Source organism: Cyprinus carpio, chromosome A11 (genome assembly GCF_018340385.1).
Source record: "Cyprinus carpio isolate SPL01 chromosome A11, ASM1834038v1, whole genome shotgun sequence".
Lineage (NCBI taxonomy): Eukaryota > Metazoa > Chordata > Actinopteri > Cypriniformes > Cyprinidae > Cyprinus > Cyprinus carpio.
Window position 1 is genome coordinate 1,202,067 of NC_056582.1, and position 23,325 is coordinate 1,225,391.

General features: G+C 38.6%; 1 long non-coding RNA gene across 1 annotated transcript; it reads left to right on the forward strand.

Moving 5' to 3' along the window:
- Nucleotides 1–17,918: 17,918 nt before the first annotated feature.
- LOC122146563 lies at nucleotides 17,919–23,048 on the forward strand. Its single transcript, XR_006161062.1, has 3 exons — nucleotides 17,919–18,101; nucleotides 20,980–21,089; nucleotides 21,174–23,048. It is a non-coding gene; the product is annotated as an uncharacterized LOC122146563 (long non-coding RNA).
- The last annotated feature ends 277 nt before the right edge of the window (nucleotides 23,049–23,325 follow it).

Below are 23,325 nucleotides of genomic sequence, written 5' to 3' on the forward strand. Positions count from 1 at the left end.
TTGATACAAATAAATTGACAGGCCCTGATTGTGTGGAACCTATGTATTTCAAATTAGCAGCTGATATTATTTCATCCCCTTTAACTTATCTTTTTAATCTTTCATTAGATACTGGTGTTATTTCTGAAATGTGGAAACAGCTTATTAAAAGAGGGAAATCCTGCTATATTAGATAATTATAGGCCAATCTCTAAGATTTGTGTCCTATCAAAAGTCTTATTAGTGAACAGTTGACATGTTACTTGAATATAAACAAAGTCCTATCAAATCAGGGTTTCAAAAAAAAAGAAAGAAAAGAAATAAACATAGTATCACAACAGCCACTTCGGAAGATTTAAATTATATTGTAGAATCTGTGGAAAAGCGATTATTGCACCTCTCTTTTTACTGATTTATCAAAGGCTTTCAACACAGTGGATCAAGAAATACTGTTGCATAGGTTAAAAAGTGTTGGTTTATCAAATCATGTTATTTTCTGGTTTATAAACTATTTAAGTGGAAGAACCCAGTGTGTGCAGGCTGAAGGTTAACAATCTGGACTTTTGGAGATTGTTAAAGGTGTTCCCCAAGGATCTGTTCTGAGGCCTCTTTTATTTATCATCTGCATAAATAGTCTTGATTATGATACTGAAGATGCAAATTTCCACTTTTATGTAGATGACACTGTCAAGTATTGTAGTGCGCCCTCTAAACAGCAAGCCCTATACAAGCTTCAATTGGCTTTTGATATTATTCAGTCACGACTTGTTGTGAACATTAATAATAATAAAAAAGCTTGTTATTTTCAAGTTAAAAAAAAAAAAAAAAAAAAAAAACATTTTGAAAATAATTTTATTCCTCTCCAGACTTTACAAGGAAATGCAACTGAGATATTAAGAGAGTATAAATATTGTTGATGATACATTATTGTTTAGCTGTCACATAACTCAGTTAAAGAATAAATTAAAAATAAAGCTTGGGTTTTACTTAAAAAAAATAGGTTTTGTTTTTTCATTAAATGTAAGAAAGAAATTAGTGTCTGCCGCTTTTCTGCCAGTACTTGATTACAGTGATGTAGTTGCTTCCTCTTACCTTCTCCCTTCTTTGGATGCTGTTTATCATGGCGCTCTAAAATTTATATCAAATTGTAAACCTTCAACTCAACATTGCACTTTGTATAACAGAATAGCTTGGCCTTCTCTGTTGATTGGAAGAAAAATGCACTGGTATATAACTATTTATAAAACTATTTAGGGGTTGTTGCCTTAATATTTGGGTTGTCTAATTCAACAGAAATGTATTGGGAAATATTCACTTTGGTCTTATAATAACAATTATACTCTTTCTGTTTCATTTGCCAGAATTAAACTGGGAAAAGGTTCTTTTGTGCACACTGCTCGATTTGATTGGAATTTACTCCAAATGAAATTGAAATTACAAACTTTGGTGTCTATGAAACAAATTTAAATCTATTATTTTGTCACTTAAGGACGACTCAGTGAGATGCAATTGTTTTTGTTGTTTTAGTTTCTTGTTATTTTGTTTTGTGTGTTTGTGATTGTAATTTCTGCCTTTTCTTGGCCAGGACTCTCCTGTGAAAGAGATTTTTAATCTCAGAGAGATTATCCTGGCTTAATAAAGGTTAAATAAAAATAAAATAAAATGTAACTTAAAGGTTACAAAAACATTTCTTACAACATTTTACTAACTTATTCTCACCCAAAATATAATGTTATTTGAATGTCTAATTTTAATATTCTAAGAAAGTTAAAATTTCAAATTTTCTTGTTGTGATTACAGTGTTATTTAAAGTTATAGAAAACTTTTCTGAGCATGTTTATCAAGTACAAATAACATCATGAGGATGTTTTGAGAATGTTGTCATAAGAACATTTCATCTCAACATTATTTTCAACATTACTGTTTTCTTTTTTCTATGCCCCGTTTCTTTTCTCTCTCATGCCGTTTTTCATGAGTTCATCAAACAACAGTGGTAAGTCAGAATCATTCTTCAATCACGGTGAGTAATGGCTTCTTCTCCTACTATTGTTGTTTGCACCGCTCGCCACATGTATAGTTTATTTCTCTCTCTGTCTGCGACGAGGGATTCACATGTGATATATGCAGGGAAATTGTTAGGCTGACAGAGAAGGTTTCAGCAATAGAGACACGCATCCAAACTTTAATTGAGGACAGTAAGAACGTGAGGGCTGTAGATATGGGTTTGGATGCAACTAGCTCAGGAAGTCCTGTACATTGTTCGGTTCCGGTAACAGTGCCTCTGCAGCAGGGCAACTGGGTGACTGTGTGGCTGCATAGTTGGGAGTCAAAACACCGCTCTGTACGACCGGAGCAGGAGCTTGGTTCGCATTGCCGGCAGTAAGTCAGAGTTGTTCCCGGTGCACGTTGGACTCCGGCAGGGCTGCCCTTTATCACCGGTCCTGTTCATTATTTTTATTAACAGGATTTCTAAGCGCAGCCAGGGGCTGGAGGGTGTCCGGTTTGGGGACCACATGATTTCATCTCTGCGTTTTGCAGATGATGTTATCATGTTGGGTTCATCAAGCCTGGACCTTCAGCATGTGCTGGGATGGTTTGCAGCTGAGTGTGAAGTGGCTGGGATGAAAATCAGCACCTCTAAGTCCGAGGCCATGGTTCTCAGCCGGAAAAGTGTGGTTTGTCCCCTTCAGGTTGGTGGAGAGCTCATGCCACAATTGGAGGATTTCAGGTATCTTGGGGTCTTGTTCACGAGTGAGGGAAGGATGGAGCGGAAGATTGAGATTGGATAGGTCCAGCTTCTGCAGTGATGCGGTCGATGTACCAGTCTGTTGTCATAAAGAAGGAGCTGAGCTGCAAGGTGAAGCTCTCGATTTACCGGTCGATCTACGTTCCAACTCTCACCTATGGTCATGAGCTGTGGGTCATGACTGAAAGGATAAGGGTGGCTGGGCCTCAGAGATAGGGTGAGGAGCTCGGCCACTTGGGAAGAGCTCAGAGTAGAGCTGCTGCTCCTCCACATCGAGAGGAGCCAGCTGAGGTGGCTCGGGCATCTGTTCCAGATGCTTCCTGGACGCCTTCCAACCAGGAGGAGGCTCCAGGGAAGACCAAGGACACGCTGGAGGGACTATGTCTCTCAGCTGCCCTGGGAACGCCTTGGTATCCCCCCGGAAGAGCTGAAGGAAGTGTCTAGGGAGAGGAAAGTCACCCCGCCCCTGATAAGTGGAAGAAGAAGGAGTCTACCCCCCAAGATTACTTTTATATAAGTGGAAGAAGAAGAGAGAAGAGAGTCTACCCCCCAAGATTACTTTTATAAACATGAGCCACATCCAAAAGGTAAAGGGGGAGGTGTTGCTACAATTTATAACAATATTTCCAGTATTTCTCAGAGGGCGGGTGTAACATTTGTGATGCAGGTGCAGGTGTCGTGCATTAGCATTTACTCCACCGGCCTTGCTCCATTCCCATGGATTCCGCCCCACCCCTCTCATCAAAGCAGGCTTCAGGTATAACTCGTTTGAAGTAATGGTGCTTCATATAACATTTTCCAGAGAAACAAGGGTTAATGATAAATCCCCTGTGATGTTAGTACTGTCTACTGTATACAGGCCACCAGGGCACCATACAGACTTTATTAAATAATGTGCTGATTTTATATTCGAGTTAGTACTGGCTGCAGATAAAGTTTTAATTGTTGGTGATTTTAATATCCATGTTGATAATGAAAAAGATGCATTGGGATCAGCATTCATAGACATTTTGAACTCTATTGGGGTTAGACAACAGGTGTCAGGACCTACTTACTGTCAAAATCATACTCTAGATCTAATACTGTAACATGGAATTCATGTTGATGGTGTTGAAATTATGCAGCCAAGTGATGATATCTCAGATCATTATATAGTCTTGTGCAAACTTCATATAGCTAAAACTGTAAATTCTACTCCTTGTTACAAGTATGGTAGAACCATCACTTCTACCACAAAAGACTGCTTTGTAAGTAATCTTCCTGATTTATCTCAATTCCTTAGCATATCCAAAACCTCAGAACAACTTGATGATGTAACAGAAACTATATACTCTCTCTTTTCTAGCATTTAAGATACGGTTGCTCCTTTAGGCTTAAAGAAGATTAAGGAAAACAGTCTGACACCGTGGTATAATGAGCACACTCGCACCCTAAAGAGAGCGGCTCAGAAAATGGAGCGCAGCTGGAGGAAAACAAAACTAGAGGTATTTCGTATTACTTGGCAGGAAAGTACCCTATCCTACAGAAAAGCATTTAAACCTAAGATCTGATTACTTTTCTCCTCTTTTGGAAGAAAAGAAACATAACCCAAGGTTTTTATTCAATCTAGTGGCTAAATTAACAAAAAATAAAGCATCAACAGGTGTTGACATTTCCCAATAGCACAGCAATAATAACTTAATGAACTACCTTACTTCCAAGATCGAAACTATTAGAGATAAAATTGTAACCATGCATCCGTCAGCTATAGATCCCCCGAGGAACAATTCCACTCATTCTCTACTATAGGAGAGGAAGAATTGTATAAACTTGTTAAATCATCTGAACAACAACATGTATGTTAGACCCTATTCCATCTAATCTCCTAAAAGAGGTGCTTCCAGAAGTCATAGATCCACTTCTGACTATTATTAATTCGCCATTGTCATTAGGGTATGTCCCCAAAACCTTCAAACTGGCTGTTATTAAGCCTTTCATTAAAAAAAACACAACTTGACCCCAAAGAACTGGTTAATTACAGACCGATCTTGAATCTCCCTTTTCTGTCCAAGATACTAGAAAAGGACCGTATCATAGTACTGAGACTGCTCTCCTCAGAGTTACAAATGACCTGCTCTTATCATCTGATCCTGGTTCTATCTCTCTATTAGTGTTATTGGATCTTAGCACTGTGTTTGACACTATTGACCACAACATTCTTTTGCATAGACTAGGAAACTTTGTTGGCAATAATGGAAGTGCATTAGCATGGTTTAAATCGTACTTATATGACCGCCATCAATTCGTAGCAGTGAATGAAGAGGTATCATATCGATCACAAGTGCCGTATGGAGTACCTCAAGGCTCAGTACTAGGGCCGTTACTTTTCACGCTTAACATGTTACCCTTGGGAGATATCATCAGGAAACACTGTGTTTATGATTTTGATACTCAGCTCAATAATTCTTTGCGGCAAGGTGAAACATACCAATTTGAAAAACTAATTGAATGCATAGTCGATATAAAAAAAAACTGGATGACGAGTAATTTCTTCCTGCTAAATTCTGAAAAAAAAAAAAAAAACAGATTATTAATTATCGGACCTAAAACCTCCACATGTAATAACCTAGAACGCTGTCTAAGACTTGATGGCTGCTCTGTCAATTCTTCATCATCAGTTAGGAACCTAGGTGTGCGATTTGGGAGCAATCTTTCCTAAGAAAGCAACATTTCTAGCATTTGTAAAACTGCATTTTTCCATCTCAAAAATATATATATATGCTCTCAATGCCAAATGCAGAAACCTTAATTCAAGCTTTCATGACCTCAAGGTTAGATTATTGTAATGCGTTATTGGCTGGTTGTTCTGCATGCTTAATAAACAAACTCCAACTGGTCCAAAATGCAGCAGCTAGAGTTCTTACTAGAACCAGGAAGTATAACCATATTAGCCCGGTTCTGTCAACTCTACACAGGCTCCCAATTAAACATTGTATAGATTTCAAAATCTTCCTTATTAATTATAAAGCCCTGAATGGTTTAGCACCTCAGTATTTGAACAAGCTCTTATTGCATTATAGTCCTCCACATCCTCTGTGTTTTCAAAACTCTGGCGATTTGATAATGCCTAGAATTTCAAAATCAATTGTGGGCGGCAGATCTTTTTCCTATTTAGCGCCAAAACTCTGGAATAACTTACCTAACATTGTTTGGATGGCAGACACACTCTGTCAGTTTAAATTGCCGTAAAGTCACTGTAACCACCAGATCCAGTCTGTATCCAGGTCAGATGGTCACTGCAATCACCTGGATCCAGTACGTATCCGGACCAGATGGTGGATCAGCACCTAGTAGGGACCTCTACAACCCTGAAAGACAGCAGAGACCAGGACAACTAGATGAGCCCCAGATACAGACCCCCTGTAAAGACCTTGTCTCAGACAACCACCGGGACAAGACCACAGGAAACAGATGAGTCCTCTGCACAATCTGACTTTACTGCAGCCTGGAATTGAACTGCTGGTTTCGTCTGGTCAGAGGAAAACTGGCCCCCCGACTGGCCTGGTTTCTCCCAAGGTTTTTTCTCCATTCTGTCACCGATGCAGTTTTGGTTCCTTGCCGCTGTCGCCTCTGGCTTGCTTAGTTGGGGACACTTAATATCCAGTGATATCATCAACTTGATTGCACAGATACTATTTAAACTGAACTGAACTGGATGATGACATCACTGAATTCAATGATGAACTGCCTTTATCTAAAAATTGAGTGTTTACTATTGTCAATAAAACATTCACAAACTACAAATAAAATCAAAATAATAAATCAATAATACACAACCCTTAACATTAAAAACACTAAAAAAAAAAAGGTGACTTGACTTGACATAATGAGAACGTATATCAAATATTAATAAAGTTATAAGAATGTTCCATAAGAGCATTTAGTCCTAATAATTATATAAAAAAACATTACCTGTTAGCTGGGTAACATGTTAATGGGATGCGTTTATGTTTCTTTCTCTTGTCTGACAACAGAAACACAGTTAAATGAGAACAGCTATATTGTGAATCCAGGTGTACTAAAATACAGATTATGAGCACAGAGAGCAGGAGAGAAGCAGGCTAATGCAAAGATCTGATACTGGACAGAATGCAAATACATGACAGTGACGTCATGGATATGCTAATTAGCATATGACATCATCTAAATTTTCAAGCAGGGTTCAGCTACTTTTCACTGAAAGCTGTTGGCCACAGCGGTCATCGGTATCATATGATATACATTTGACAACACAATCAATGTGGTTTTGGTTCCATTCCAAATCCTAGTGAGTTGCCTTTCTGTCAAATGTAGACTTAGGCAGCTTAACAGTCACAGAACCTCATAAATGACTGATTTGAAACACTCTACATAGGCAGATCTCCATTCAGTCAGTCCACGAAATGGATGTTTGGTATTGGCATATTACGAAGCAAATAAGATTACACTCCAATTAGAGCTGAAAGATAATTACCACAAACAAATAATTGGAAAATATTATTTAAATGATGTTTTTATTGATAGAGTGCTGCACAGACGTATTTTGTAGCCCAAAACCTTAAAACGAGATGCATTTTAACTCTTACAATTCCATCGTCCTGAAGTCAATGTTTTTTTATTAATTTTTTTTTAATGCCTAAAATAAGGTCTGTGTTAATCACAAGCTCAAGATATTTTCACATTTGATTCTGTACATTAAATACATCAGTGAAACCCTCTTGTGATTGATTTTTAACCAGGGACCAGGCAGTGGGATGCTAACCTACAGATTGACCTACAAAACTACACCACATAATTCTCTGTCTACCTTTTTGAATAGCTTTTGGTACAAGGCTGCATATGATCCCTTAAAATGCTGTTTACTGTATGTAGGCAGTTGACTAGATGTCTAGCATACATTGGATGGCATGATTAGGCTCATCATTACAGGGGATGGAAACAGGAAGTCGGTTTGCCAGCTAATTACTGGTAAGGCCTGTATAATCAGCACACAGCGAGCAGCTGCTACACTGCCACCGAAACAGATACAAAATACCCTGAACACCAAACACACTCAACACCGTGAAGTGTGCATGACATGTGCGCTTTATTCGGAGTCACTTGCGTTTGGAAGTTGCGTTTGGAATGAAATCACGTGGCAGGTGAACGCATGTGATGAAGCAGTGATGTGTTAAGCGTGTTCAAAGGCCTGTCACGCTGCTGCTGTATTCACAGGACTGTTCTTCCTTCATGTGGTATTAATAGAAACCGCAGTGGTGATGCTCTTGACAGGGTCAGTCTCTCTTGTGATGTCACATCTATTACAAACACTCAAGTCCTCACAGGGGAAAACATGGACGGTACAAAAGGCAGTATTGAAATGAAGATGCATTTTGACGTGTGTCAGTTCCGTAATAGCTCTGCTGCAGCAAAGGAAGCTCAAACCCTTTCAAATTAGCCTAAAAAGTTTTAAAGTAAATGGAAATAGGATACCAGCTTCCTCTGGTCCAAAACAGACCCAAATATGATGATCCCCTTCATAAAATATAAAGACAGTTGTATATGTTTACATATAAAGACTTGTTAAGACTGTGAAACATAGTAAGCATGAAAAAAAGGCTTTATTTGTCGTTGTACTAAAGCCAAAATTAGTACAGTATGTGGAATGAGATTTTTTTCAATCTCAATCAATCTTTACAATACGGTTTCTTTCATTACCATTAAGAACTAAGATCAAAGTTGTATCTGTTAACATTAATTCACTGTTTGAACTGACATGAACTGACATGTTAACTACCATTAACAAAGTTGAATAAATGCTGTAAAAATGCATTGCTTATTGAAAGTTCATGTTAGTTAATGCATTACCTAATGTTAACAAATAAGACTTTATTGTCACCATTCTTCCTGTACACACAGAAGTTCATTCAGTAACAGTGTGATCGTGATCACTGAATGCTCGAGTCACTGAAGATCATGGAGGGCCGGGCGTCTCGTCCTCAGCGAATGTGGTCACACTCCTGAGGACTAAAATAGCAGCTGCATTAAAATTCAACATGTCAAGCTGCTATTTCCTGCTGGGGTTTAGGTTACTGAAACAGAGCTCTGCTCTTGTGTCCGGCCCGTTTCAGGACATCCAGGACCTGTGGTCAGTCTGGAAGCCTTCCGGAGGATGGACTCAAGTTTCTAATGTCTCACATGCTTAAAGGAATACTTCAGCCAAAAACAAAAATTTGCTGAAATTGTGCTCATCCTCAGGGCATCCCAGAACAGGATGAGTTTGTGTCTTCATCAGTTTTGTAGAAATGTAGCACTGCATCAGTGTCTCAGCAATGGATGCTCTGCAGTGAATGGGTGCCGTCAGAATGAGAGTCCAAACAGCTGATAAAAACATCACAAATATCCACAAGTAATCCACAGCACTCCAGTCCATCAGTGAACATCTGGAGAAGACAAAAGATGAAACACATCCAGCATTAAGATGTTTTTAACTCAAACACGAGTATATAATCCATAATAACACTTCCTCCAGTGAAAAAAAAAAATAATCTGGTGATCTGGTCTGAATCAGGAGAGAAATCTGCACAGATCAAGCAGCGTTTAAACAGCTTTTGTCTTCTCCAGATGTTAACTGATGCAATGATACATTTCTCTGAAACTAACACATCTGGCATTGTGGATTGTGTGTTTCATTGTGTGTCTTCTAGAATGTCACTGTGAGAAACCTTAAAGGCTCACTATATTTCATCATTTCATTTATTCCTTTACCTGCCTGTAAAGTGAAGGTGTATCTGAACACACGAGAGCCAGAGAGAGTGTGTGCTGTTCATCAAACAGACAGGAACACAACGTCCCGGCCTTCAGCTTAATTAGGGTTCAGAACATCCCCTTCATGGACAAACGCTTTATGAGATTTATCAATTATTCATACATTATTCATCTGTGCTGCACTGTAAGGCTGAACGAACCACATGTTCATGAATCGAAACTGAACAGACCAGAAAGAGAGAGAGAAACATGAGTTAATACAGCGATGAGGCACTCGTCACAGATAGAGTACAAAATATGTTTTGGAACAATCCTGAGTTTTTAATTTTGGAAACAATAGCCATAAGAAAATGTTCATCATCCACATCAGGAGGTCAAACTAAATATCATTAACAGCTTTTGCTTCACTATTGTGAAAGATCCATCCACAAACAGTTATGAATATGAAATAAGTTACAGATTAATCTTCATGCTAAAATAAAACCTTTTTATTCATGTTCATGTTAAGAACATCCAAGTCAGGCAATTCACTTATTTCATATTCTAGCTTGTCATCATTTTGACAGATGTTTTTTTTGTCACACGTCTGACATGACTACATTAGAAATTTGAATATGAATATGCAAGGCCAAAGAGCCCAAACAAATGGGATCACCAGTGACTATAATAGTGACTTAAAAACAATTACAGTATTAAACAACTCACAGTAAATCAAGACTGGAGCTGCAGGGATGTCTTCTGTCTTCATGGAGAAAACATGTTGCATCTTTAATAGCAAATGTGGCAATCACAGGATATAAGAAGGTTTGTTGCTGGAAGAAGCATCAGAAGAACATATCAAGAGCTTGAAGCAGGATTACACTGAAGTCACATTCATTACACATCAAACTGAGCTTTAGTGTAAAAAATCATTTCTTTATGGGATGTGACCATAAACACACCAATAAACAAAACCATTAAACCTGATCTAATCTGTCTGCAGCGATAACCATGTGTGAATACATCATAACGAACATGAAAATAAACAAAGTATAGTCTCTAATTACATTACAGCACAGATGAAGATCAAGGCAGCACATAATCAATACATATGAAGACATATGAAACCCTTTCACTGTATTATATTACACTCATGAACATAGCTCTCATTCATTTCTATATTGTACATCTCTTGAGAGCAGCTGTGGAGATGGAGATTATGTAATGTGGCTTGTTGGCCGGTGAAAGCACATGAATTACTCTCATGCAGCGCAGCATCTTAAACGCTGGCAGGGCTTCAGTCTGTAAGTGCTGCTTCATTCCTGCTGAAATAACATCACACACACACACACACACACACGTACGCGCACACACATACACAAATAACCCCTTGCGAAATATGTTAAATATTTAAACAAAATAAACAAAAGGTAATACATTAATTTACACAAATAAAAAGGGGGTATAAACTTTTGAACAGGAGGATGTTGTGTAAATACAGTACTGACCTTCTATATGAATCACAAACGCCAATAAGGTTTGTGGCAGAGATTTTCAGTCAGTGATGCCATCTTTAGTTTTCCTCCAGCACAACTTCATGATGCTGTTTTTAGAGGTGTGTGCTTTCGTTATATGGAAAAGAGCAGCCTGGACGTTCTGCCTAATATCTCCATTTGTGCTCCACAGAAGAAAATGTCACGTGGCATGACATGAGTGTGAGTGAGCTCTTCTGTCAGCCAGCAGACTAGAGTGTCATTTCCAGCGTAAATAATTGATTTCAGAATCTGGATCTCGTGTTGTGTTTGAGCCAGAGAAATTAAATTAAATGACTGACGATCATCTCAGATGCACACTGCCAGCATACGCTGATATGAGAGCATCAGCCCATATGATCATTAAAGTGCCTCTGCTGTGAGACGCCACTGTATTCACACCATGCTGCAATTTCAGCTCATCAATATTCCAGCGGCTGAGATGTGAAAACTCAATCACGGCCTTCAGAAACCCGCTCTTTCCGTGCCGAATCCTCCAGCCCATGCTCTGGCCAGCTGCAGAGGAAGAATAAATACTAATCCGGCATTACGGGCCGGTCTGAGTCCATCAGGAGGAAGGTTTGCGGCACTAATGACTCGAGATGTGAGTCCAGCGCTGTAATCCCTCACCACCAAACATCACCATTCACCATTCTCTAAGCGCACTTCATTCAAAGAAACACTTAAAAATAGGATGTTTCTTGTTTAAAAGAGCACAACAACCTGCATTGCACTGGTGGAAGTCAATGATGGGGTGGAGGGGATTGTATATATCCACAGGCATGCAGCACGTGCCACACGGATGAGGATTACTGAGGACAAACATCAGGAAATCTGCTGCTGCATGAGGCACATCTGCCTCTCTCTCACACACACTCAGATTCACACTCTAATATTAATGTGACACTCAATCTATTCTCCATCTGCTCTCAGGAGACCACAGCAGCTAGTCAGTGTTTGATAGCACCAACTTAAATATCTGCACTGGGTCACCACTGGATGTCCAAAGTAAAATATGGTTATTAAATCAAAAGCGTTTGAGAACTGAGAAAACCGACTGTAAGAGACGCTTTGCGCTAATCTCCTCCTACAGTGCTTTTACAGAAACCCTGACAACTTAAAGGGATAGTTCACCCAAAAATGAAAATTCTGACATCGTTTTCATACTATAAAGTTGTTCCGAACCTGTATGTTTCTTTCATCTGTGGAACACAAAAGAAGAGATTTTGAAGAATGTTATCAACCAAACTGTTGATGGTAGCCGTTGACTTCTAGAGTATGGAAAAAATGCTATAAAAGTCAATGCTACCGTCAACCATCATTTTTGGGTGAATTATCCCATTAAGTAATGTTTAAGTATATTTTCCAAGTACTTTATTTAGTAAATATACTGTATTAATATCAATGCACTACTACATCTTTGGTAACTTTAGTTTTTAATTGATAAATGTATACTTTTAAGTGTACACAACTAGTTTTTTTTTTTTTTTATTAGAAGTATTTGTGATATATTGAACTATACTACAAGTGTATTTATATGTCATATATTTGTAATATGTTATATATTTCTAACCCATTTTTGTACACTTTGAAGAATACTTTCATTAAACTAGGAAAAGTATGAACAGATGATTGAAAGATGAGTGTTATTTGTTTTCCTTATATTGTTTATCTTTTTGTTTGATCTGTTAATGAATTTTTAATGAACTGTTGAGGAATTTATAATTCAGATTTACAATAAAAATATTTTCATGTAAAATGCTGCCTTTTAAATGTTATCGATATGCTTATGGATATATTATACATATCTTCCAAGTATATTTATTTAAGTATATTTCATGTATTAAGCATACTAACATGTAAGTACTAGTAGTGTAGAAATATACTTTTAAAGTGTATGTTAAGGGTATAGGTAGTAGATGTTGAGTACACAACTAGTTTACATCCAAGTATTTCTTTAGTATTGTAGTAACTATACTACAAGTGAACGTCAGATATACTGTTAGTTTACTATTTATGTATTTCTAACTGACGTTGTTTATGAAGGTGCACTTTGAAGAATGTTCTCAGTAAACTTCTAGTTTAATATTCTTTATATTTCAAGTATACTTATAGTTGATTATTTTCATGCATACTTATTACATTAAATTACAAACTTACTACATATACTTGGTAAATATACTTGAACTGTAAGAGCATTACAAACTGCAGCCTCAGCTCTTTAGGAACTATTAGTGAAATCGTGCGTGTGTTCGTGTATTGTCAGCCCTACAGATGTCATAATCGTGGTCAAAGCAAAGGTCTCCTGCTCGTAGATGCTGAGACACAGTAAGCGTGGAGTGGCAGTCAGTGCCATGGGAAGGAAGGAGACGCTGTTCATCGCTGTTCCTCTATTTGTGACAAACACAGCAGAGTCATGTCTGCTTTCTCCTGATCTCAGCAAAAGCATGAGCAGTGCTTCCTTCCTCCTGAGACGACTGAAGTCTGGTTGGCAGTGGTGTGAAAACGCTCACTAGCTGCTTCACACGCAAAGGTTGCCGTCTTCTGAGGAGATGCCACATATTTAGTGGAAATGGTCTGGATTTTCTGTATGGACTGTACCAGAACTTACAGAGCTGAAGCGGGTGAACTGAACCGCTTAACTAGCAGGTTAATACACTCAGACGCATCATATGTGAGATTACTCACAGCACAATGACGTGAATACACAGCTGGTGACGTTTGTGCTCATCTGAATGTATAAAATGCATCATTTCATCTGATGAATCAAGCATTGCACATTGACACGCAGCCTGTCATCCCCCGCTGGATGTGAAGGAGCAGCATCCGTCCATCCATCCGTCCATCCATCCATCTATTTATCTATCCATCCATCCATCTATTTATCCATCCATCCATCCGTCCATCCATCCATCCATCCATCCATCATCCATCATCTATTCATCCATCCATCCATCCATCCGTCCGTCCATCCATCCATCCATCATCCATCTATTTATCGATCCATCCATCCATCCATCATCTATTTATCCATCCATCCATCTATTTATCTATCCATCCATCATCTATTCATCCATCCATCCATCCATCATCCATCATCTATTCATCCATCCATCCATCTATTTATCCATCCATCCATCCGTCCGTCCATCCATCCATCATCCATCATCTATTCATCCATCCATCCATCTATTTATCGATCCATCCATCCATCATCTTTTCATCCATCCATCCATCCATCCATCCATCATCTATTTATCCATCTATTTATCTATCCATCCATCCATCATCTTTTCATCCATCCATCCATCATCTATTCATCCTTCCGTCCGTCCGTCCGTCCGTCCCATCCATCATCTATTCATCCATCTATTTATCCATCATCTATCCATCCATCCATCATCCATCATCTATTCATCTATCCATCATCTATTCATCCATCCATGCATCTGTTTATCTATCTATCCATCATCCATCCATCCATCCATCCATCATCTATTCATCCGTCCGCCCGTCCGTCCGTTGGTCCAGCTGTAGTACGGTGATCAGCATGCGGTCCCGTGGGGATCTGGAGCAGTAATGGCCGGGGAGTCAGAGGAATGTAATCAGTGTAATGGCCACTAATCCATCCCCCGAGATTCAGACATGAGATCATTCCCTCTGTCTCGCTGCTGTTCGGGAGGCTAAACGGGGCTAATGAGAGCTAAATGGAGCCCACTGTCACTGTCATATAAGCTTATATATAAGTTTATATGACAGTGACAGTGGGCAGCGATATATATATATATATATATATATATATATATATATATATATATATATATATATATATACATAAATTTCCCAGACACATTAATATTTACATGTTGAACATATCTGAGACACACTTATGGAATCGTAAATTAAATCCATAATATTAACTGTTCTTATGTATTCATTTATCATAGACCTATAAAAAATCCTGTTAAAGGGTTAATGCATATGTACATATAAATGATATGCTTATATTACACACACACACACACACACACACACACATATATATACATATATAATGTATATATATATCCATCCTTAAGCCTGTGTATGTTAACATTATGTATGTACATTAAAAATATAGATGTGTTAAAAAATTATAAATAAAAAATATATGCATACAGAATTTGTGCATATATGCTTTATATAAAGACATGAACATTCTATATATACAAAACCATGTACAAAATTCATCATATAGACATTATTAGCATATGTACAGATTTTACTCTGGTTATTTTGTATAATCATGTATCTGCAGAGGATGAATGTATGTATTAATAATATAATGACGTAAAAGTGAAAGACAACACATATATATTTGGGTAAAGAGAAAAACGTATAGTTTTAGCTATAGAAACTATAAACTTCTTCTGTACACCTTTTAGATGTTTTACTACGTCTCCCTTTTGCTTTAATATCAGTATGAACTGGAGCTGGAATAAGGAAAGTACATATAGACCCATCATGCCATGCTAGTAATATACAGTATGTCAATATGTGTCAACTGCTTGACTCAGGATGAATGGGAGCAGAGCCAGTCTCTGCAGCGTTAGATATGCATGCGTTGATCTTCATTGATCTCTGGGTAAATGTGTAATTAGGAGGTAAACATGACCTCACCCTAAATTGACTGACCGCTCTGATCACAGCTTCTGTAAAGCGTTTCAGTATCGACGTGTTCAGAGTCTATCTGAGATCAATGGAAATAAGCTTCAGACTCATTACCACGGCACTGTAAATCAGCACGAGCATCATAGATACTTCAGGAAAGGTTTGGTGAAGACACAGTGAAATACTCCTGCCTGACACTCGCACTGGCTGGTGCACATTCAAGCATTTGCAAGATAATTAGTTCATCTCAACAAACAGTATCATCCGTACTGAGAGTCACACTAGTTTAGCTCAATCCTGGTGCTGGAGTTTTGGTGCGTGTTGTAACAGCCACCTAATGTTATTCATGTTAATGTCCCTTTAAATATGTTTAAACGCTGTTCAGTGAGCATGCATGTACAGAGAGAGTAGGAGAGAGCTCGAGTTAAGATGGTCACTCTATCACTGTGCATTGTGTTCAACTACTGTTTTGTAGCGTCCACCAGAGTATTGTCCCTTCCGTATTCTTTGTACCTGCTCTTTCTGTCTGTGTATGTGAAGAGTGATTTGTGCATGTTTGCTATAAAGACTGTGGGGACAAACGGTAAAACACTGCGTGGTCCTTCTTTCCTCTACGCCTGTTCACCTCTTCCACCCGGACAGACTACCTCTCTGGCAGACGTGACAGTGTGTGGGTTTAAGCTGAATCACTCCCATCAGCTCAGAGTGAACGGCCGGATGCGCTGCCACGCACACGTTATGAAAATAACCTCAGAAATCAGGATTACAACAAAGCAGCGGCTCACAATGACTGATTCGAGAGGAGAGAAGAGAGAAGAACTGGTCTCTCCTCAACATTTCAGGTTTATTGGTTTCAAAGCAGCGTCACAGAAAATCACATTTGTCTGTGAAAATCACATATCCCCATTTTTTTGATAATATAAACAATCCAGCAGCGGAGATTTGCTGCATAGAATATGTAAGGAATAATTGACGACAGGCCGTTGAAGTATTAGAAAATAATGCATGGTGATGAGGCCACGACACGAAGTGGAGTTACACCTTGGCTGTGCATTATTTTCTAAGAATTCAACAGACCAGAGTCAATTATTCTGCTTTTACTATGGTTACCACACCTCAAGTTATTTTTCAGATGATGTATTTCAAGACATTCATCAGGTTCTTGTTCTTAAAACACTCTTGTGTTCTTACACATTTCATCCATTGCTAATACCAAAATGGCTTTTTAGAGCTACTAACGGAAGCTTGTGCCATTGATAGTAATGCAGTTATTAAAGAGAGAGAGAGAGATTAATCATGTGTGAATTACCTGAGTCTGTGTGTCTTTCAACAGTGTTCGCAGGGTCATAGCTGGGTTTGCAGGCACAGGTTGTACCCATGTGCCCTATTTGAAATCATGCAAATTGCACAAATACATAAATAGAACAAAGATACAAATTAAAGAATGATTTAAGTTTTCTAACACTCATAGGTGTTCAGGTACAGAAACTAAATAATCAAATGTGAAATAGCATTGCATACTTTTGCCTGTATAAATTATATATAGATTAATTCTGGTTAAAACTACAAATGTTTTCTAAAAAAAAAAAAAAATGTCAGCACAACTGTTGTCAACATTGATAATTCTAATAATAAATCAGCATATTAGAATGATTTCTGAAGGATCATGTGACACTTTATACTGGAGTAATGATGCTGGAAATTCAGCTTTGCATCACAGGAATAAATTATATTTTAATGGATCTTAAAATAGAAACTATTATTTTATATTGTAATAACATTTTCCAAGATTAAGTTTTTTTTTTTTCTGTATTTCTTTAAAAAAGTCTTACTGATCCCAAACCTATCTATCTATTTATACATACATACAGTATATTTACATATCTATATATCTATGCAGTATATATAGAGATTAAATTATGTAAAATAATGATTTTTACTTAATATTATTCAGATGGGTTATAGACAACACGTGAAAGTATTTAAGCGTGTCATGGCAGGTCAGGAAAACAAGGAGTCAAGGATCTAAACACAACGTTAAGCTTTATTACAAAAACAAAGATAATCCAGTGGAAAGGAACAGCTTCATGAAAAAAAATCACCTTAAATCCAGAAGATGATGAAGGAAATAATGTGGAGGTGGAGTCACAAGGATTCATCATCAAAAGACAAAGGCCCGAAAGTGAGGAGCGAGCAGAGAGCGATGGAGAAAGCGGAACCGAAGAATGAACCAACCATTATCGAGAACATTATCTCCACAAGGATGAGTGACCCCAGCAGTGTCTGAGGGATGACGGACCACAGTGGAGGCAATGTGGAGCAGAGGGATCCGAGCACCAAGGCCAGGCTGAGGACTGGCTCTGCTCGAGGCACCAGGAGGTCCATGGTGGACATTGGCTCTGGCTCTTTGTCTGTGGCGGGTGTGGGCTCATGCTCTGTGTCCTTGGCAGGTAAGTGGCAGTAAAAGTCTTGTGCCTCCCCACCCAATCTGTGATCAGTGAGCTGTCTGGGTCGTGGGTCTGGTGTGCAAGGTCCAGAAACTCCTCGAGGGAGCCTGGGTGAGGAAGAGGAGACAAACCACTGCTAGATCCACTTTAGTTAAGGTTCGGTGTTCTGTCACAGCAGGTCAGGCAAACAAAAGATGTTATTTTCTATACAAAATTATTTTAAAATTTAATGTGAAAACAGATTTTTTGTCATATGGGCTGAGTTTATTGTGTCACTAATGGTGATGCGTTGCATTTCAGTTATTTTGTGATGTAACTGAGAGCTATTCTGTGGCAGCAGCACTGATGATATACAGCACATCTCAGTTCTAAACTCTGTTACTGGTAGTAAACAACTTATTTTGTCCTACACTGCCTCTATGATGTGTCAGCAGATTATAGTCAGGTATTATGATTATGATTCGACAGATCTTACACACACACACACACACACACACACACACACACGTCTGTTAGTCAGACTAGGACATAAGAGCACAGTGAGGCCCTTTGCAATCACCTGTTAAAGTTTAACTAGCCCCCGGACACACAGCAGCCTTATCAGCAGAGCAGCTGAACACCACAGAGACGAGATGAAGCGAGGAGCACCAGAGAAAATCAAAGAGAATTCCAGACACGTGTCTCCTGTGCTGTAAAAAGCTTATATATTCTTGTTAGGCAGCATCATAAAGAAATAGGCATGGCTGTGTGTCCATCGCACGGGTCACGGTTATCCATCACTGAATGAACTCAAGCAGAAAAACTGCTGTATTGCGAAAGGACGACTGGGTCGACTGACCAGTAACAGTGACCGGATCTAATCATGTGAAATGAACACCAGCTGAACTAAGAGTTTGATCTTAATGTTCTTAAAGCTTTACATGCACTTGTCTATGTCTTTGGATGGATTGTTTCAAAGAGTGCACAAGATCATATAAAATGTACATCACTAACTCAGTGTGCTTGTGTGACAAAATCTACATGCATGCATGCATGCAAAAAAAAAAAAAAAAAAAACCTTAAAAATAAAATAGCAACCAATATCGCTGACAATGAAATCATCCAGTATTTGAAAAAGGTCAAAAATAATAAAAATAAAACTTCTTGGGATTAAAGGACAGAACAGCACTTCACAAACACTGGATATCCCAGTTCTTTGTACATCACTTCATATATACTGTATGAGATAAAATGATTTATGCCAGATCTTCAGCTTTGACCAGTTTGCCTCTTCAAACACACAAGCAGATTAGATTAACATATCTAGAGATCAACATTCATGTGTTCATTGGAAAGGGCACATGTACTGATATTTGAAACCCTGATCAACAGTGCACTGATTGGCTGGCTGTGTTATGACATCATATATGTATTATAAATATATAAACCATACATGTCATTGTACTCAAAACCTTTGCTGTTTGGTGGGAGTAATCAAAAGAGCACAATGCAGTTCTTAACTCTGAACAAGGTTTCAGGAAGCTTCATTCAATGTTCACCAGGTTGTCTGAGTTGTTAAATGAACGTCTATGTTTTAGTTCTGCTTGTTGTGTGTTTGTGAGATAAAAGTATAAACTAAAGATCTCTTGAAAATCCTGTGTTGTGTTGTGTGTGACCAGGAACAACAATTCAATTCAGATAACTCCTCATGTGAAGAATGATGGGGGCAAATCCAGTTAGAACCGGATTGGTGCATTTTAAACATGACTTTGTTTCCTGTTTGACTGACTTCCTCCCAGCCAATCTGGGTCATTTCAGTCAGGGCTAGTGTGTAGTTAAGCTTAAACTAACCTTACACCAGCCTTATCATCCAGTCATACTACTATAACTACTATCATAACTCATATATGCCCTAATGTTTATCACCAAAACACACATGAGGGTTTGTGCACCTCAGTGATCTCGATGGCAACAAAAACACAGATTACCCTTCATGTCCATTTGACCTTTTCATCATGGCTACGTCACGATCACGGCACAGGAATGGGATGGTCATCAGTCCTTCAGGAATGTGCGCTGAAAACATGCCTCACCTTGTATTGTTCCTGCGAGGCGTTGTTAGCGTGCCACGCCAGCTTTATGTAACCTGGGACTGGGAGAGTTTACGTCTCTCATTAGTAAAAGGCACAAGCTCATAGCAAAGGTTCTTCCCTATAACACTAGGCTTGTTATGTTGATGCCTTCGGCAGGTCACCTCATGTTACGTAACCACAAACTTGTTTAGGTAAAGTTAACAGCAAAAAGATTACCAATTACACAAGTGTCTAGATCATTGTAATCATCCTCTGTGTTGTACAGGTTCAGAATATCTCCTGTTATATTTGATAATCATATTCTTTTATTGACTGTATGTGTTACATTACACAGCTATGTAATGTAAATATATATGAATCTGCCAGAAACCTAGCCACTTAAGTTATTTAGAAAGATTCTACTATTTATTATACGATTATTTAAGCGATATCATACTTACTGTGACTGGGCCGCAGCTGTGCTGATATACTGACCACCAGCATGATTGCCGTGTGATATACCTTTTATACAACAGTTCATACTGAGCAACATTTCAGACAAAATATATTCATTCTTTCACAGGACGAGCATCACAGCCTGACCCTAACAGTAACGGTCTAAATATCTAAGACTAACATTCGGACTTGCACTGTTTTATTCAATTATTATATTTTTAATTCGTTTCTAAATTATTTCATTTGTTGTAAGAAATGAACTATATTGATTTCACCGTAAAGTTCTGAGCACAGTATTTTTAGTGTAACAAATTAGTGCCAAATGTCATTTTTTAACAGTGTATTTCATTCAGTTTTTCTTTCTGGTTGTTCAGGTACACACTTGTTGGTTTCAGTAATGGCAGTGTTAACTAGCTCCCGGTTTGAAAGAGCAATTTAGGAGCAGAAATATTCAGCTCATCGCCTACAAAAACAGCATCTCTCAGTAAGATTGATCTAGCAACACACGCTTTGAGAACGATCACAAAATCATTTGATCATTCGTGTCTTATGAGATTTCTGTCCACAGGAATAATGTGACTTATTCTTCAGCCCAAAAACAAACCGGATGAGCAGGATGAAAAGATGATGAATGAAGCCTGTGGTAAAAAAGAACTGCTTCTTCCAGCCGCCCACACATGTTGTGTAACATGAAGTGTCACAAGTGCCAACAGGAAGAGGATTTGTGCTTCATTCACCGCTCCACTGGACATCTATGACCTCCTTCACTCCTGCTGTTAACATCCGTTTTGGGCAACACAGGCTTACTGGAAAAACGTGACTGGCTACATTTCTGCAAAACTCCAAAAACATTCCTATACATACAGTACTGTACAATCCACTGCAGTTTCCAGCTGAAATGAACACTAGTGGCAGTTAGACACTAACAACTGTTGTTGCTTTTCACACGAACCACTGTTACAGGATCAGGTGATCAATTCATAAAGACTTGTTTTTGTGTGGTTTCTTGCACAGTACTATGTTACGAGCTCAAAACACTTTTATCATATAGTGCATGATTTGTAAACTAATACATTTTGTCATTCGTGTCATAACCAGCTCCATATGTGTGGCTTTTCTGATGTCGTAAACTTGCTCATTAGCGCACCCGGTACAGCATTACACATCACTGGTACGAGTCACATGAAACACAAATCACGATAAAAGAGATCAAAGACGTGAAGAAGCAAGATAAAATGGCACGGTTGCCACAGCAAATGTGTTTTTATTTCATGTTTGTTATAAACCTCAGGTTTAGGTTAGATGCTACGTTGTGTTTTTAAACACAATTGAGCCTGGGTTGTTTTTGGGCCATTTGCTTAAAAGGCAATACAGGTGCAAACGGGGTCCAAAATGTCTGAGATTCTGCTACTTTCCTGATTAGTGGTACCAACCCCTATATGCCTGATTTCATGGGATGATTCATTTTATTCCTTCAGCGGAGGCATTTATGCAGAGCAATCTGATGTAAATAAATGAGAATATGCCACTAGTATCTGACCGGTCGTTGGCATACAGAATGCATTAGTTAACCCACATCATCCTCTGTATCTCAGCTTTCCTTACATCTGGCTGGCAAACTGAAGTTCCCACACATTATCAAGCATCTCACGCTATTTCCATGCAATTTTCAGAAGTGTTAGATTTCACAGCTTTGACGTGAGGTTTGGGTCGTCGGTGTCATGCATGGTGTCTGTGGATGGAGGTCAGGGGTCGTGCGTCATGCACTGTTAGCGGTCCATGGGAGCTCAGCTGTTCTTCAGGACTCCTCGACATTGCTCTAATTCTGGCCAGTTAACACCTGTTGGGCTGCTGCTGCCAACCCGAGTCTTAATGGTGTGTTGAGGCGGTACAGCGAAGAGCTTGTGAGCGGGCTGCTCGATGTGCCGAAGACACTGCTGGGCTATTAATAGTGTCTCAGTGCACAACACAGCCTGAGCCACCACAAAAACCAGAGCTTGAGCGCTGTGTGCTCTTCACATGGACATTTTCATCTCCGTCATCTACTGTCACCATGCCCTTATACGTGGCTGGCTGGACGGTGACTGCGTTTGATACAGTAACATTACATGCTTTAAGTCAAATTGAAAGACAATAATCTGACCGATTCAAATCAGAAACATTCAAATAGTCACCTAAATAAAATAACTGCTGTTACTTATTGTCACGAGTGGTCATTTGAGTGCTGTCTGCAAACGGTGTGTGTGGTTTTCTTTTTGTGTTTTCTTTTCTGTCTCTTCCTCTTTGGGTCTAATTGCTCACAGGTGGAGCTGTTTATGTCTTCACGAGGATGGATTCGATTGGCGATGGGAGTGATTGCCGCAGTATTAATTTTAATTTACAAGAAAATATCTGAGTTTGACTTTTTTCCCATTTATTGATTGAAAGCTGTCCCCTTGATAAAAGCAACTCAAAGCTAAATAAAAACAGTTAAAAGTGACTCAAAGCTGCAATAATTAAATATGTTAAATAATACAAATATCCTTTGTTTAATCCAATTTTATTAACCAATTTGCTGCTGACCTTTGATGATCCAATTCAACCAAATTAATAAGCAAAAATTACACAAGATAAACTAACATTTCTTCTTTTTTATTTCTGAAGAGTGTTGAACTTTCTTCTTCTGCGTTCTACTGATCAGACGTGAATTTACATTTCCTTCAGCCTTTTCTTCAGGCTTG